Source organism: Oncorhynchus clarkii, chromosome 5, assembly GCF_045791955.1.
Source record: "Oncorhynchus clarkii lewisi isolate Uvic-CL-2024 chromosome 5, UVic_Ocla_1.0, whole genome shotgun sequence".
NCBI lineage: Eukaryota > Metazoa > Chordata > Actinopteri > Salmoniformes > Salmonidae > Oncorhynchus > Oncorhynchus clarkii.
In genome coordinates this window covers 22177627-22194740 of record NC_092151.1, presented here as the reverse complement: position 1 = coordinate 22194740, position 17114 = coordinate 22177627, and the positions used below count along the sequence as shown (strand labels likewise).

Sequence of the window (17114 nt, the reverse complement as noted above, 5' to 3'; positions counted from 1 at the left end):
TTTGACTTTGGAGCAGGTCATGTTGTTCTTCACATTACCGTCTCTGGTAAACACATACTCTATCAAATAAAATCTAAGTTTATTTGTCACATGCACAGAATACAGCAGGTACAGTGAAATGGTTATTTGCATAGTGGAGTCTTTTATTTAGACATGTAGCTAGCTAGCTAAACAATGAACCATAATCCCAACTCATAACGTTACTACCCTGCATGAATCTGCAGGTAGCAAACCAGCCAGGTTCAATGTTAGCTAGCTAGCTAACATTAGGCTATAACTAGCAATGCAAACGGCTCTGAGATATGAATAATATTACAACACAGATCATACACGTAATGTTATCTAGTGAGCCAGCCAGCTAACATTAGCTAGCTAGCTAACAGTACGCTTTAACTTGCAATGAAAATGACTTTGACAAAATTTGAAACGTATAGTATCTGAAAATGTAGCTAGCTAGACTCTCTTACCTGTATACATGGATGAACGATTCTCACTCTCTGTCACAGATTCCATGGTTGCCTTCGGTTCTCCAGAAAGTGGAGAGCAACATGCAGTTCTACTATGTGATATATTAAAAAAAAGATTAGAAAGGATTATCTACATATACTGACCAGCTCATGTTACAGACAGAAGTGTGCTACTTGGCAGCCCAATCCGAACTCATCTCTCGGCATATCCAGCCCATCCATTATCTCAGCCCATCCATTATCATGGCTAGTGGGAAGGTTCTTGACTTTTTCTGTGGCTAAACCAACAAGGCTCGTAATTTTATTAATATTTACAGATGGCATACAAGTTTGTTATTTAGGCACATGAAAGTTCACATGTTCCAGTCACAAATGGTATCCACGAGTTCATCTAACTCTGGGGAAGTAGACAAATGGCCTCATTGCCAAAATTCCGAAGTATCCCTTTAACCATTGAAACCTTTAGGGGTTGTGAATAATGTCTTGCTTTTTGCGATATTTGTGAAATGCTCTTTAAATAAAGTTTGATTTGATTATTCTGACTCCACTCTATGAGAAACACCTACAGACATTGATGGGACAGTCACAGTAAGTTAGCATGATAAGCCACACTTCCACACACAAGCACAGACAGGTATACACTGTATATAAGAAAAATGCAGAGACGACAAACACAACCAATTATATTTCTACAGAATAATAACCAAGCTATCCCTGGTCAGTTCTGTTATGTTTTGTTTCCACTCTGCAGGTCAGCTTTTTTACATTTAACACACATTTTGTTTGGAGACCAGCATGAAGACCAGAGACTTTTAAAGCCTTTCCAGGAGCTCTTCAAAGAGACAATCAGAGGAAAAGGAAAAACCTTTGGGTTTGTGGTGCGGCTGCAGTTTCCGTTTTCGTATCAGAGCTATCCAGCTGCCTCAGAGAGAGAGAGACAGACAGAGAAAGTGGGACTGAGGCTATATCACTCTTTGCTCCTACCTCAGGATGTGTGCTTTATATTAGGACTGCTCTACAGGAAAACATATACTTAATATTACTGGTCAATTGCACACAGGGTCCAACCAAAATTTGATTTCCGCTTTTAACCAAACCCCTCCGAAAGACACACATACATTAAGGGAGAGGTGCAGGGGGCTGCCACACTGGGCACCCGGGGAGCTGTTGTGGGGGGTTAAGTGCCTTGCTCAGGGACACAACAGCAGGCAATGACATCTAGGATTTGATACCAGCGACATTTGCCAACAGAATTTTCCAGTCGGACCCAGGATTCGAACTGGCAACACTCCAGTTGCTGGTCCACCTCTCTAACCGCTAGTCTACCTGCCGCCTATACTGCCACTAAGTCACAGTCTCAACCGAGCAGCAAAAACAGAGGAACAAACCAGTTGTGAGAGGGAGATAGAACTCTGTCCCGTTATAATGTCATCATCACATCCAAGAGCACTTAGTTGCCTCTGCAAAATAAACCTAGTTCTCCTGATGACACTCACGCCTTCACTTCACTGCTTTGTAACTTTGGCCATTTAGACAGGACACCAGCTGTAACGTTAAAATACAAGGTGTGTAAAACCACCCTTAGGCAATGCGTACAACTCAATGATTACACACACAGTCTCTCATTTCCTCTCTGTCTTTATTGAGGTGTGTGTATGTTGTATGTGTGTGTAAGTTGTATACACGCGTGCATTCGTGCACTGTACTTGTGTGTGTAGCTGGCTGGCATGTGCAGTATGTGTGCGTGTGTATATTGTGTGTCTGTCCGTGTGTGTGTGTGTATTGCCCGCAGACCACCAACGAACTCACACAGAGACAGATGACGTCAACTTGCAGTGATTACTTTAATAGCTGAGTAGAGTAGAGGCTGTGGAGCAGCACAGATGGCTGGAAAGCATCAACCTAACAATGAGGACCTGTCACTCTGTCTGTCTGCTCGGCCAGCTACAAATGTAGGATGTTCATTTGGAACCAGCTTGCTACAGCAGGAAAATAATCCTGCAACAACAGGAAATGTGAATTATTATGTGGATTATCATTAATGGACATTTTTGTAGGGGTTTGTTGGAAACTGACTAATTGACTCGAGCATGTTTTAGTTTGTTTAAAAAAAATCACTGTCCTATAACACTGCCTTATATCTTAAGATGTTTTATATCATTATATTGTATAAATATGTTTTATATCACTTTATTCTCTTAAGATGTTTTATGTCATTATATTTTCTTAATATGTTTTATATCATTATATTTTATTAAGATGTTGGTTATCATGATTTCTTAGAATAGAAAGAAGTGTTCTCTGGGTATGAGAAGAGCAATTATGTAGTGGATTGACTCCCTAACATCAAGGCCTCTCCTGACTGATAAGGATACCGGTTGAGACAGTTTTAGTTACGGCAAATCAAGTCTGACATTTTAAAGCAGAATTTACAAACTTTAAAAGCCTTTTTAAACCTTGAATACACTACAAGTTCCAATTTCCTGTTTTGTGGGAAATTCTCAGCAACAAAAGAGTGATCAAATTAAGATACTACATCTGTACTGCCTGATGTAAAATACCTGAACAGAAACACATCTGTAACAAAGACACAGCATCTTCCAGCAGTAAACTACTCTACTGGCCAGTGCAAGAGAAGATAATTATGACCTCAATGACTGGGGGCTTCTGGTCAGTGTGCTGCTGTGTTGACTTAATTGTTCCAACTGAGAGAATGAGCTGAGTTTCCTGACTGCATGCAGCCAAGACAGGAGAACAGAGCAAAATACAACAACAGAGGTACGCAAAGACACACACACACACACACACACACACACACACACACACACACACACACACACACACACACACACACACACACACACACACACACACACACACACACACACACACACTGGTGAAGACATTTGGCCTGCTGATTTAAAGAGTGCTGTGAATGTGGGAATGGGGTGATTCATAATAACTTCATGATGTCTGTTTTCAGACAGACTTAAGATAGATCTATGATGCCTGGGAGTCAGAGAGAGACTACTGTGTTCTCTGACAGACTTAGCATGGAGACTGAGGAGATATGTAGGTCACACACAGACACAGACACACATACACACGGCTAATAACAGTCTGGTAACAAGGGATGGGATGTTAATACTCCTGGTCTGGAACTCGGCCAGGAGAAGACATCCACTTTTGGATCAGAAACATGCCCTCCTTCCTCTCTTCCTTCCTGGTTCAGACCAATCCTGTTTCTGTTCTTCCTGAGTATTGACTGTGATCAGTTTCTATTGTACTGAGGTATTCAATACTTCTCAGCAGTATAGAAGCCACTCCTAGCCTCCCCCTTCAGTAACACAGGCCATTTTCCTCCAGGAATCTGATGACTTTACAATAACAAGGCTATAATGGAGCCTGTAATGTCTGCCTACAGAGCAGAGGATCACACAGTGTTTACAGAGAGGGACGACAGCTAACTGCCTACCACTAAAACCCTTTCTTTACAAACCCCTAGAGACTAGAGGGATGATGTCAGAAAGCAGAAAGCAGAGATGGAGAGGGCTGGAAGAGAGGAAGAGGGAGAGATAAAAGGAGGGCTGAGGGAGATAGAGAGACAGCCAGACGAGAAGGAGACAGAAAGGGAGAGTGAGCGAGAGGGAGAGAGAAAAAGGTGAGGGCGGGTGGAGGGTGAGGGAGGACGGGGGATAGAGAAAAGGCAAGGGCGGGTGGAGAGAAGAGAGAGAAAAGGCGAGGGTGGGGGAGGGGAGGAGGCTGAGAGAGAAAAGGCGAGGGCAGGTGGAGGGTGGAGGCTGAGAGAGAAAAGGCGAGGGCATGTGGAGGGTGGAGGCTGAGAGAGAAAAGGCGAGAGCAGTTGGAGGGTGGAGGCTGAGAGAGAAAAGGCGAGGGCTGGTGGAGGGTGGAGGCTGAGAGAGAAAAGGCGAGGGCAGGTGGAGGGTGGAGGCTGAGAGAGAAAAGGCGAGAGCAGGTGGAGGGAGGAGGCTGAGAGAGAAAAGGCGAGGGCAGGTGGAGGGTGGAGGCTGAGAGAGAAAAGGCGAGGGCAGGTGGAGGGTGGAGGCTGAGCGAGAAAAGGCGAAGGCAGGTGGAGGGTGGAGGCTGAGAGAGAAAAGACGAGAGAGAGTGGAGGGTGAGAGCGCCAGAGTGTAGGGTTCCAGACTGGGAACTCTGGGAGATGGATCACAGATGTCTGACCTTCACTGCCGCCCCTGGGCTGTGCAGGATAATTGTGAAACAAAGCATCTCCCTCCCTCCCTCTCCCACCCCTCTTTCCCTACCTCTCTGCATTTTTAAGTCCCTCTACCTTCTTCCTTTCCCTCTCTACTTTCACTCGCTGCTTTCTCTCTCTCTTTATTCTTCCTCTCTCCTTCTCATGCTTCTCTCTATTCTTTCTCTATCCTCCCTCAATCTTCTCTCACTTTCTCTAATGACAGCAAACACACAACCCTTATCTTCTGCAATCAGCCTGGATAACTGCAGCATACAAGCACATGAGTCTTCTGTCTCTAAAGGTAACCCTACACAAACAAACACCCCGTCTCAAGACCAGCCTCCTTGAGGAAGAGGCAACCATATGCAAGCAGCAAGCATTGTGAAGAAGCCTGTGTAAAAGCCCTTAGTAAGAGAAGAGGCGATGAGAACCAGACTGAGAGATAACAAGACAGAGATAGTCCTCCTTACTCAGACAGGGAACAGCAGCACTCATTTACCTGAGGCAATATGTAAGCACGTCTGATGGCTGCAGATAGCAGCATGCACACATACAGTCTGAGGTTGCAGATACACTACATCACCAAAAGTATGTGGACACCCCTTCAAATTAGTTGATTTGGCTATTTCAGCCACACCCGTTGCTGAGAGGTGTATAAAATCTGGCACACAGCCATGTAATCTCCATAGACAAACATTGGAAGTGGAATGGCCTGTACTGAAGAGCTCAGTGACATTCAACGTGGTACTGTCATAGGATGTCAACTCTCCAACAAGGCAGTTTGCCAAATTTCTTCCCTGCTAGAGCTGCCCTGGTAAACTGTAAGTTCTATTATTGTGAAGTAGAAATGTCTAGGAGCAACAATGGCTCAGCCGCAAAGTGGTAGGCCACACAAGCTCACAGAACGGGACCGCCGAGTGCTGAAGCGCATAGCTCGTAAAAATAGTCTGTCCTCGGTTCCAACAAGAACTGTTCATTGGGAGCTTCATGAAATGGGTTTCCATTTGCTGAGCAGCCACACGCAAGTCTAAGATCACCATGCGCATTGCCAAGCGTAGGCTGGAGTGGTGTAAAGCTCACGGCCATTGGACTCTGGAGCAGAGGAAACGCGTTCTTTGGAGTGATGAATCACGCTTCACCATGTGGCAGTTTGCTGGACAAATCTGGGTTTGGCGGATGCCGGAGAACGCTACCTGCCCGAATACATAGTGCCAACTGTAAAGTTTGGTGGAGGAGGAATAATGGTCTGGAGCTGTTTTTCATGGTTTGGGCTAGGCCCCTTAGTTCCAGTGAAGGGAAATCTTAGCGCTGCAGCATACAATGACATTCTAGACGATTCTGTGCTTCCAACTTTGTGGCAACAGTTTGCGGAAGACCCCTTCCTGTTTCAGCATGACAATACCCCCGTGCACAAAGCAAAGTCGATACAGAAATTGTTTGTCGAGATCAGTGTGAAAGAAATTGACTGGCCTGCACAGAGCCCAGACCCCAACGGACACCTTTGAGATGAACTGGAACGCCGACTGCGAGCCAGGACTAATATCAGTGCCCAACCTCACTAATGCTCTTGTGGCTGAATGGAAGCAAGTCCCCGCACCAATGTTCCAACATCTAGTGGAAAGCCTTCAAGGTTGTTATAGCAGCAAAAGAGGTACTAACTCCATATTAATGCACATGATTGATTGTGGAATGAAATGTTTGACAAACAGGTGTCCACATACTTTTGGTCATGTAGTATATCTTTGAGCCAGCCAACAGGCAGGCCCACTGAACTAATGTAGCCTCCCAAGAAGCCTCCCTGACATAAGTAGACCAGGTTTAAAGACAATGGAAGAGGGAGGTGAGCTGGAGGTGAAGCTGAAACTGTGTCAGTTCTTTCAGTGTTTGTTTACTTACTGAAAGTGTGTCAGTGTCCGGCTGCCCGTACAACACCTGAGATTTCATCAAACAGGATACATCTGCCGATTAGGAGAGGAGAGGCAGTGTGGTGGTGAGATTCCAGCTAAGTTAAATTAGTCCTGTATTCATATGAGACTGAGAGGGATATGAGTTCTAGGGGCCTTGGGACACAGTGGTGTTTTATGTGGGTTTAACTAGGCTTATGGCCATTGCTAACAATCAGACTGCATCTGTCTCTGTCTGTGCAGCATCGTCTGTCTCTTAAAATCTCCCAGTTTGTCCTTGGGCAGTCTGACATGAAGAATTAGAGATAATAAAAACAAGCTTCAAATTTTTGTGAATCATATTAGGCATGGTCATGTGTGAGTGCATGTAAGTGTATGTGTGTGACTCTAGTCCTCTGGTATTACAACGCTATATCTCGCCCCTGTCCGGTCCAGTATGAGTGCTCTCCAGTCACCTGCAGCAGCAGGAGCAGCAGCCAACCCTGGAGACTCTTTCTCTCAACTACAAATCCATTCACCGCTGCACACACCATTAAGATAACCTCATACATTACATACATTACACAGAGAGAGCCTGGTACACACCATTACTATGGCCTTTACACAGAGAGAGCCTGATACACCCCATTAAACTGGCCTATATACAGAGAGGCCTGGTACACACCATTACCCTGGCCTACACACAGATAGACCTGATGCACACTTTTACCCTGGCCTTATACACAGAGAGAGCATGCTACACACCATTACCCTGGGCTATACACAGAGAGAACCTGGTACACACCTTTACCTTGGCCTATACACAGAGAGACCTGGTACACACCATTACCATGGCCTATACACAGAGAGACCTGCTAGACACCATTACCCTGGCCTATACACAGAGAGATGATACACACCATTACCCTGGCCTATATACAGAGAGACCTGCTAGACACCATTACCCTGGCCTATACACAGAGAGAGATGATACACATCATTACCCAGGTCTATATACAGAGAGATCTGCTACACACCATTACCCTGGCCTATACACAGAGAGAGACATGGTGCACACCATTACTCTGGCCTATACACAGAGACCATAGATCAGGGCTTTAGGTTTCCAGTCAATATGAGTGGAAACAGTGGGCCTTATTCAAAAACACTTTCTAAACACTAGCTCTCAGGGATTATTTTATTGCACTATGAGAATTTCCATTTGGATTGATTAGACATAATCAATGGAAATCAATAGAAACATATTTACTATGTGAAACTACACAAAACCTCCTGCAGGGCCCAGGCCACTCACTCACAATGACTGAACTGTCCCCCTCTGTTTAGGACCTGGCCTTCTCCGTCTCCATGACTACCCTACCATAGTTTATCACCTGCAGCTAGGACCTTGTGCCGATGTCATAGCGCAAGTCACCAACTGTAATTTCATATAAAAACAATAAAACAAGTCTCAAATATTAGGAAAATGTCTATACATTTCAGCTGTCTGAAAAACATTGCTCTGCTATTACAACTCATACAGAGGAGTGCTGGGTTGAACGTGATAATTCAGTTTACACTAAACTGCCCTGCTAGGAGGTGGGCAGCTGTTGAACAAGACGTGAGACATTTGCAAGTTACAGTCAAAGGCAGCGTGTGAGTTTCAAATTAGGGAAAGCAACAACAGAAAAAATCACAAAGATATTCACCTTCATGATTAAGTATTGGATGCATCTATCATCAAATTTTCAGACTTATGTAAGATAGTCTACTATTCCTAATGTGATGAGTAGATTGGATAGTCATAAATTATGCTAATAATATTACTGACTCACTGTTCGTAAAAAAGACCATTCTGCTTTTCTTCTCTTTTCTTTGCACATATCCAGAGCTCAGCCCCAGCTAGAAAAGGCTGAGAAAAATGTGCCCTTTTATAAAGACATTTCATGCAATTCAACCCACTTTACTCTCCACGACTGAAGCCAAAAGCAGACTCTTCAATACCACAAAAATGACAGAGTAAGCTAATCTGCTGACACTGACAAACAGAGATGAATAAAAACAACCGTATCTTGATTGGAACCATCAAATCAAGGCCTATGAAAAGAGGAGGCATATCTAGCTGGAGGAGGAAATGATTGTCCCAAAAAAAACTTTCCAGGAGCATGGACCCAATGATAGACAGTGAATATGTAAACTCAACAGGGATATAGCCGATGCTCTCTGCTATAGTGCCAATAAGATAGGCAACTGTTCGCTCAATAGCCTATTGGTAGTTGCACATTTTCATAGCCTAACTAAAGACAGGTTAGACACTTTATACTGACAGTCACAAATCAACAATCTGTGCGTTTCCCGACTGTGTGCTTCCCGGATTGTAGGTTATGTGCTGGCCTACAATCGCTGGCCTACGATAAACGATTTATTAAAATAAGCTAATGATCCTCTGTGTATAAATCATGCTCTCTGGTGTAGTGATTTTATGGATTGTATAAACATTTTTATAGACAGGAGTAATTGTAATTTTAGCAAGTTCAATTTAATTTACTTTAGGGGAGGCTTAGCTATTGGATGCGCCGCCTATGATGACGATGATGTGTCTGGAGAATCTCCTTAACTCTCGTCAATGTGAAGGGAGCATAGCTAGTAGACCCTGTTTTACAGTTGGACATCACTCATACAGCTCTCACACTGAAATACTATTCAGTTTGAATGAGTCATCTAACACTAGACTGGAAGAAGACAGCCTGTCTTTTGAGCGAGAGAGAGAGAGAGACCGAGAGAGAGAGACCGAGAGAGAGAGAGACCAAGAGAGAGAGAGAGAGAGACCAAGGGAGAGAGAGAGAGAGAGAGAGAGACTGAGAGAGAGACCGAGAGAGAGAGAGACCGTTATGGCAGTTGGTTTGTGATTGTAGTGCTATGACATCGACACTAGGCCTAGCTGCAGGTGATAAACTATGGTAGGGTAGTCATGGAGACGGAGAAGGCCAGGTCCTAAAAAGAGGGGGACAGTTCAGTCATTCTGAGTGATGTGTCCTGGGCCCTGCAGGAGGTTTTTCACCGAGGCCCTGCACGAGTTGTCAGAGCTTGATTAGACTTCTTGACTTCGACAGCAGGGTGGAGTTGATTTCTGTATCAACAGTGAAGCAGTTCTATCTTTCAGATATAAACCAGTAACAAAAGACAACACAAAGCATTCATATCCCAAAGTCTGACTAACAACTACAATCATGTAGCCTGTCATCTTCAACACCAGTATAAAACCTGACACAAAGCATATTTTTCATAATCAGACACACACTATATGATAATCTCTTTACCGCCAGGCACAGAGGGCCAGGTGTCGCTGATTGGCTGTAATCTCTCTCCTCATTAGCATACAGCTGTGAGGCTGTATGAGTTCCAGACTTGAGTTCCAGCCAATCAATACCCATAAACCCCAGACAGAAAATCTGCTACCATGGCAACCTAAGGATGGCTGAAAGGATCATTCTACAAGGAACTCAGAATTCAAAAAGGAAAGAATTTGCATTGTTATTAAGTGTCACAGTCATATTGGAAATAAGGAAACCAGTTTAAGTGGACCACAGGACTCCCAGTTGTATACACTGAGCATGTTACATGCAGAAATAACATAGCCGCACAGTTTTTGCCACACCAAGTGGAAATACAAACAACTAATCTGAAACTAAATTCTATGATAGGTCAGCTGAGAAAGGCTACTGTCTGTCTATTGTGTGATCACCACCCTGCTGGTTTCCCAGTAAAGGCAACAGGCTGGGGGCCAGCAGGGGCCAGGAAGAGGTCAGGAGTGTTGTACCCCCAGCAGAGCCTCATCTCTGGGAGCCACGGAACCCAAAGGACAGCGGGAGAGGAGGAAAACTTTGTCAGACAAAAGAGTGAAAAGTAAAGTACACTCAGGGAGAGAGAGTAAGAGAGGAAAAGCGAGTGATTAACACAGACGCTGCCTAATCTTATCAGTGTGCATGACTGCCCTAGAGAAGAGAGAGAGAGAAGGGAAATACCTGTGTGCCATCCCAGCAGCAAGATTTGTGACCTGCTGCCCCAAGAAAAGGGCAACCTGTGAAAAACAAACACCATTGTAAATTCAACCCATATTTATGTTTATTTATTTCCCCTTTTGTACTTTAACTATTTGCACATCTTTACAACACTGTATATACCCATAATATGACATTTGAAATGTCTCTATTCTTTGGAACTTCTGTGAGTGTAATGTCTACTGTTAATTTTTATTGTTTATTTCGCTTTTGTTTATTGTCTATTTCACTTGTTTTGGCAATGTAAACATATGTTTCCCATGTCAATACATCCCTTTGAATGGAATTGAATTCAGAGAGAGGCTGAGACAGAGAAAGAATGTGGCATTCACTCATCTACACAGTTATTTTCATTACTATGATCAAGTGAACATGGCTCTGAGCAGGATGGTTGTGAAATCTATAGAGAAACTCTTCATCTTCTCTAGGCCATCATGGAACATTTCATCACTTGAGCTGCTTCCACTCCTTTGACCTTTCACATTGCACTGGCCTGCCATAAGACCACTGTAACACATTCACACTGTACACACGCATACACACACACAAACACGCAGACGCATGCACATACACACACAAATAAGGAGAGAGGACAATAGTCTTCCCATTCTACTGCTCTCCTTTTCCACTCTGCTCTGCTGCTGAATAACAGTGAGAGAGACTTTTCCAGAGACACTTGTATGAGGTAGGCCACCTCATCTCCCAACCCTCCCAACTCTCTGTGGGTCTATAAAGCCATCGGATAGACAGACGCTTTTAATTCAATCACAACTGCTCCTTTTGGGAGGCTAGGACGGAAAACGTCCTAACGTAATGTGACCCAGTTAGAGTCAGTCAGTAGGTCTGCCTGCCTGTGTTCCAAAGCAGCCCTCCTCAGAGGCAGTATGGCGGTTGTATTGCCAATTAGCGGATCTTCGGGAAACAAGACACGCTGAAAACGATTAACTTCACGTGTTGGATTGATTAGAGCACTTCCTGGGGTTTGTTGTTGAAAGACTTCTAGCCGACCAACTCTCACACAAAAATCTAAGAATATAGAGGGGGGGGGGGGGGGGGGGACAATGACGATGTCAAAAACAGATGTAACAGTGAGTCAGTGAAAGTGAAAATGATCATGTTTGTTACTGTCCCCCTCCTGCATCTGGAACACTTTAGTTTGAAGCAGTATAATGCAAACAGTGGTTGAAGGGGCTGACCAGTACTGAAAACCAGAACTTCTCTACAGCTTGAGTAACAGCATCTTATAGAACACCAGCTAAACTTGAAACCCTGGTGTGGTAAAATAGGAGTAAAAAAAATGGAGTATGGAGTATTAATGGTTCCTTTTTAATTCCCCTTCAGGCAATCTGATACAAACCAAACAGCCTTGTTATCAGGACTATCTCCTCTAGTAGTGGGTAGTGGGGTCCTGTGGTGCCAAACAGTACACCAGATGTTGGACCTTGCCTCCACACTACTGCCTGACCCCTGACCCCACAGACTCCATTTAATAACCCAATTTTACAGGCCTGTCACACCAAGCCTGTGGTCCGGCCTCGGGTTTCACGCACACACTGATAGAGGCGGGATCAGATTTCGGCTAAGAGCCCGCTCCAAATATTGATGTTAACATATTCATCATAGCAAATGTTTATATTTGGAAAAGGCCCGATCACTGTGGGCTTTGAGGTGTGTATGTGTACCACTGCACCAAACCCTCCAATTGAAAGTTGCTTTAAGCGTCGCCATGCCAAAGGGGAACATATTGACGAAAACTATAAAGTGAGGTCAGGGGCCTGGTCTAATGACAAACACACAGACGATATCATCAAAGAGCAGAAAAGCTGAAGTTTGGAGAGCAGACTATGTGGTCTGTATGGAGCAGACTATGTGGTCTGTATGAACTGGTTGCCAGTCAAAGACGAAGAGGTTTTATGTGACGTTAAAAGAATCGCCAACTGCACCCACACAGCACCAAGCAGGCCGGGAAAAAAGAGCAGAGGCTGGTAAGATTTTTTCCACTCTTTGATAATTTACCATTCTGTTTAGGAAAAGGAAGAAGGACAAAAAAACAACATTAAATAACTTTTCTGCACTCCTAGCCTGCACTCCTAGCCTGCACTCCTAGCCTGCACTCCTAGCCTGCACTCCTAGCCTGCACTCATAGCCTGAACTCATAGCCTGCACTCATAGCCTGCACTCATAGCCTGAACTCATAGCCTGAACTCATAGCCTGAACTCATAGACTGCACTCATAGTCTGCACTCATAGTCTGCACTCATAGTCTGCACTCATAGTCTGCACTCATAGTCTGCACTCATAGTCTGCACTCATAGACTGCACTCCTAGACTGTACTCCTAGCCTGTACTCCTAGCCTGCACTCCTAGCCTGCACTCCTAGCCTGCACTCCTAGCCTGCACTCCTAGCCTGCCAAGGCATCCAGCAGTAGGATGCTTGTATTTTCCCCTTTTCTTGAGGTCAGAGCTGAACAGAGCTGACCAGAGGAACATTCTCCAGCCTTCTCCAGCAGGCCTGTAATGATTGAAGCCTGTTTTATTCTGGGGTTTTTTATTGGTCCAAACACGGAACCCTGAGGGACACCACGTGCCTCGGCCCTCCAGCTCTAGCCACTGCCAGTGGTCCAACAACCAGCCGGCCTGCTAACGGCTGTCATTTTTATTCTTAGATACTGTAAAGTCACCCATTCAATGATGCCATTAAACTTCTAAACCACAACTGGGTGCCCGTTAAAGATGGTGATAAAGAAATTGCGTCAAACATACCAGGAAGGAAAGTGTCAACTTGAGATCGAGACCACACAGTGACTGTGCTGCAGCCAGAGACTGCCACGCATCCACGGTTGGCTATAATGTGACAATGAATGGTAGCATATTTAGCAATTCACATTAAAGGTCCTGTCTTTCTAAATGTGTTTTGTGTATTCATGCAAGTACAGTGACGGGAAAGAGAGAGAAGAAAAATAAAGTGCAGCACAGCGAATTCAAACTTAACACCGGGACTAGAACTGCTCTCTTAGGTGAATGGCTATTGATTACCTACTGACCGTTGCTATACAGTACACACTCCATCAATGCCTTGAGCCTTGGGACAAGAACAAGCATTCTCATTCAACACATTGCCACATCCATTATTCATACAAATCAGTATTTCACTGCGGCATTTCAGTTTGGATTCTTTAGACAATTGTATTGGCTGCCAACTCCCCCTGCAGAGTTATGGGCTGGCTAACAAAGGAAAGGGGAGGGGGTCAGGCTGGCCTATAAATGAGATCTCATATATGGGATGTTTTTTTTTATGTGACACAATCTCTATATCCTGACTATTATAAGGTTGACAATGCAGGGGTCCAAAAGCTTCACCTTAGTTGGTAATCTAATATTTCTTACCCCCCAGGGCTCTCGCACACTAAGGTTTACACAAGTGTGTACGAGCACACACACAGGTGGAATCTGTTTTCAGGTTGCTGGTTTGAAGTGGGGGAAGGGGGAGTAAGGTCAGAAACTTCCATCTCATGAGCCCCTCTAGGAAAGATCTTTAGACTTCCTCAGTTTGTCATGAGCTAGTCATTCAGTTTGACCAGTCAACAGTCTAAATGCAGGTTTAGATACTCAAAATCACAGTTCAGGGAGTTGCCTCTGGACCATTTTGAGATCCGCCAAACTGTCCATTCACTAGGTCAGAGAGAAAAACAGCTACATCTGCCTCAGTCACAACCACGTCTGCTTTGTTTACATTATGAGTTCACTGTTAGTTGTATATAAATAGGCTAATGTGTTTTGTTCATGAAATGTCATTCATTGTGAAGGCAATTGACTTTCCTTTGTGTCATATTACTGATGTGTCAATAATTAATTTGACAGTTCATTTGACAGGAGAGAAGCTCTGCTAAAATAACTATTATACATAGACCTATTACTAACATAAATAACGTGATAACTGCAACAGCTGATTGTATTCGTGTCAGAAAAAAAAAGAATGGAAAAGTATGCTAGAATGTGCAACGTTGCCTGGCAATCTATTCGTCATTCTGGTCGGCTTTCCTGCCACGAGTTTCCCCTTCAGTGACTGGGGAAAACGCCGAACCAGCAGCTCTCAGACAAATGAAAGTAATTAGACCTACATTTACAATGAAATTAACATAGCTCAAAAGTAGGCTGAGCGTTGTTGGAAATTTGAAAAGTGGGAAACGAAGTGAATAGGAAATCTGTGTAGAGATATAAGGGGAAGAATAGACGAAAAGCGTATTGAAATGCAGAAGAAATCCTTCCCCTTACTTACGAATAGGTTTTCCAAGTTGTGCAAAACGTCCGGCGTTCAATATGCTCGCTTTCCAATAAAAAATCCAACTAGCCTAAAGATTTTTTTGAAAACCGCTGTCTTTGGGTTAGAAGTTTTCCTTTTGGATAACGCCGGTGTGTTTCTTCTACCCGCAAGACTCCTTGGTCCAAGTGTCTTCCTCCCCCACGCTCTCTATGACCACGGATAACAGAGCTGCGAGCCTTTTTCTCCAGACCAGCATGCCTACATTTGGGAGCTAGTGACGTTATCCTCCTGTTAGCATTTAATGTCTCTGTCTCGCTCTCTCTCTCTCTCCCTCCCTCTCCCTCTCCCCCCCTCTCTCTCAATTAAATTAAATTCAAATGGTTTTATTGGCATGGGAAACACGTTTACATTGCCAAAGCAAATTGCTCTATCTCAGCCCTGTATTATCTGCCCTACATCCCCTATATTTGCCATAGAGCCCCTATATTTTTTTACCTTTTTTAACTAGGCAAGTCAGTTAAGAACAAATTCTTATTTTCAATGACGGCCTAGGAACAGTGGGTTAACTGCCTGTTCAGGGGCAGAACGACAGTCAGCTCGGGGGTTTGAACTTGCAACCTTCCGGTTACTAGTCCAACGCTCTAACCACTAGGCTACCCTGCCGCCCCATATCTGTTCTATATGCCCCATATCTGTACTACAAAATTAAATATAGAATCGGCTTCCTATTTCACAAACAAAGCATCCTTCACTCATGCTGCCAAACATACCCTCGTAAAACTGACTATCCTACCGATCCTTGACTTCGGAGATGTAATTTATAAAAAAGCCTCCAACACTCTACTCAGCAAATTGGATGCAATCTATCACAGTGCCATCCGTTTTGTCTCCAAAGCCCCATATACTACCCACCACTGCGACCTGTATGCTCTCGTTGGCTGGCCCTCGCTTCATATTCATCGCCAAACCCACTGGCTCCAGGTCATCTAGAAGTCTTTGCTAGGTAAAGCCCCGCCTTATCTCAGCTCACTGGTCACCATAGCAGCACCCACCCATAGCACCGCTACAGCAGGTATATTTCACTGGTCACCATAGCAGCACCCACCCATAGCACCGCTCCAGCAGGTATATCTCACTGGTCACCATAGCAGCACCCACCCATAGCACCGCTCCAGCAGGTATATCTGGTCACCCCCAAAGCCAATTCCTAGTTTGGCCGCCTTTCCTTACAGTTCTCTGCTGCCAATGACTGGAACGAATTGCAAAAATCACTGAAGCTGGACTCATATCGCCCTCACTAAGCATCAACTATCAGAGCAGCTCACAGATCAGCCCATTTGTAAATAGCCCACCAACTACCTCATCCCCATATTGTTATTTATTTTATTAATATTTTTTTGTTACTCCTTTGCACCCCAGTATCTCTACTTGCACATTCATCTTCTGCACATCTATCACTCCAGTGTTTATTTGCTAAATTGTAATTATTTTACCACTACGGCCTATTTATTGCCTTACCTCCCTCATCTTTTGCACACACTGTATATAGACTTTTCTATTGTGTTATTTACTGTACGTTTGTTTATTCCATGTGTAACTCTGTGTTGTTGTATGTGTTAACTGCTTTGCTTTATCTTGGCCAGGTTGCAGTTGTAAATGAGAACTTGTTCTCAACTGGCTTACCTGGTGAAATAAAGGTGAAATAAATGAAACAAAAAACATCCCCTATATCTGCCCTGCATGCCCTATATCTGTCATGCATGCCTTATATCTGCCCTACATGCCCTTTATCTGTTCTACATCCCCTATATCTGTCCTACATACTCTATATCTTCCCCACATGCCCTATATCTGCCCTACATGCCCTATATCTGCCCTACATGCCCTACATCTGTTCTATATACCATATATATGTCCTACATGCCCTATATCTGCCCTACATGTCCTGTATCTGTCCTACATGCCTTTTATCTGCCCTATATCTGTCCTACATGCCCTACATCCGCCCTACATGCCCTAAATCTGCCCTACATCCCCTATATCTGTCCTACATCTGCTATATCTGACCTACATGACCTATATCTGCCCTACATGCCCTTTATCTGTCCTACATAACCTATATCTGTCCTACATGCCCAATATCTTCCCTACATGCCCTATATCCTCCCTACATGCCCCATATCTGTCCTACATGCCCTATATCGCCCCTACATGCCATATATC

At 44.2% G+C, this 17114-nt stretch overlaps 1 protein-coding gene across 1 annotated transcript in view; it reads right to left on the bottom strand.

Annotated features, from left to right (window-relative positions):
* LOC139409899 (LHFPL tetraspan subfamily member 2a) overlaps positions 1-15100 on the bottom strand; it is a 59061-nt gene extending 43961 nt beyond the window's left edge. The window contains exon 1 of the mRNA XM_071155304.1: positions 14907-15100. The gene's annotated coding sequence lies outside the window, so the exon portion shown is untranslated. The remainder of the gene's footprint in view (positions 1-14906) is intronic.
* Between the last annotated feature and the right edge of the window lie 2014 nt (positions 15101-17114).